This window comes from Seriola lalandi, unplaced genomic scaffold (genome assembly GCF_002814215.2).
Source record: "Seriola lalandi dorsalis isolate HSWRI2012SDOR001 ecotype SW California unplaced genomic scaffold, Sedor1 jcf7180002054907, whole genome shotgun sequence".
In the NCBI taxonomy this organism is placed as follows: Eukaryota; Metazoa; Chordata; class Actinopteri; order Carangiformes; family Carangidae; genus Seriola; species Seriola lalandi.
The window spans coordinates 876,602-878,580 of NW_019525459.1; positions in this window are offsets into that span (position 1 = coordinate 876,602).

Consider the following 1,979-nt stretch of genomic DNA (forward strand, 5'->3'; position numbering starts at 1 on the left):
GTGTGGGATTTCACAAATACTCGTCGTTTATTTGTACATAAACTTAAAACACTCCAACCTTACAAAGCCCGGTTGTACGGCTGCTATATATATTCATACATGAAATAAATAGTTACCACACGGACTTATTATCATCACTGAGTTGAGAGAAGTAGGAAGGAACAAGGAGTCGTGGATATACATCCGACCAGCGTAGTAGCATGCTCTCAACTAACTCAAACCATAACAAAACGTAGTTTGATGACATCACTGGTAAGCGACACACGTTAAAGGCACCTTTCATATATTCAACTGTTACAATCTCCTCTCTTGGGCTTCTCTCTGGAGCTCTAGAAACAACAGATCGGTGTGTTCAGACCGATTTGAAGAGAAATATGGCAGATTTCGGGAAAAAACACTCGGCAGAAACCAAATCCAGCAAGGTCGGATGGTGGGGCCAGGTGGGCGGGGCTTGAGACATGGCTGAGAATGGTGACTGCTTTGTTGTGACATCACAAAGTCCTGACGGCTTGTTTTAAGGCTCAGTTTCTGAGCACAGGCTGTGTGCATTTCTCTGTGGACTGAGCGCTTTGATACTTTCACAGTATTAGTATAGAATCTAGGCCTGATCTATAATCAAACAACACATGGAAATCTCCCTTTATACAATATGTAACTTTTAAACTGTGTTCTGCATTTGACAAGCTGAGTGGAATAAATGCAGCTGGTCCATTATGTCAAGAGACTGAAGTGAGATGCAAAATGGTCTTTGGTTTAAGTGAGGATGAAACAGGTTAATAGAAAATCTTATTAAACAAAATATTAATTGAGAAAACATTGTTGACATGTCAGGTTCACATTGAAAGTGGTGATCTATGTGCTTGAGTGAAGTGCCCGTATATTCAGTAAACCTTTATGCGAAGTGATGTGATCTCTGTCTCTTATACACATCTACCTGTTGTCAGTATTCTATGTCAAATTGATGTTGGCAATAGATATTGTTCAGACATTGAATTTTTGTACCCGATGTTGCAACTTACATTCAACCAAGCTGCATGGCTGCAGGGCTAAGAGGTCAATATCATCCGCACAACGCAATAAGTGATCCCTGGTTGCTTTTCTATAAGGATGGTAGAAAATCAACCAGGGATTGCTATTTCCTGGTTTAAGGATATGACCTTGGATTTAATTGCTGACAAGTGCTACCAATTGAAATCATTGGTTTTAAAACTGTGTAATTTGGTTTGGAAATAATAATAATAATAATAATAATAACTTTTATATATTTATATAGCACCTTTCAAAACAAAGTTACAAAGTGCTTTACAATAAAGACAGAAATGCAAATAATAAAATCCAAACTAAAATATTTATTTTCGGTACGTGAAGACACTTGAAGACAAGAGTTTGTGTTTTAGTAGACAAACATGTCGTTCTTACTGTAGACATTAGAAGGATTTGACAGATCTAAATTCAAAGAATTCAAAACAGGATATAAACCGTGGTTTAACAGCGATCAGCTACTGAATCAGATTGTTAGTAAAAACAGACACAAATCAGGAGCCTGTTTTTTTTTTTTATCTTTATAAGTTTTATAATTTCATGTGCTCTTTGATTATATATTTCTGTCCATAGAACTCATCAATGGTGTCTTTTAAAGTAATTTTCTTAACTTTTTTAGCTGTAATATCCTCTGTGCCCCTTTAATTACTCAGATACTGGGTCTCTGCAGATATTAAATAGTTTTTTTGTTTGTTTGTTTGTTTTTAAAATAATGTCTTTTTCTAAATATGTGCAGTGAAACACAACATAGATTTGATTAAGGTTATATTCCAAAGATGGATTTTTAGTTATAACCTCTGTAAGAAATGAGAATGGGATTATGAGTTTATTCGTTTTTTTTAACATGAACAAAACCCAGAAGTTCTGGTTTCACTTTCTATAAGAAAATAAAGGTAGTGTGTGTGTGTGTGTGTGTGTGTGTGTGTGTGTGTGTGTGT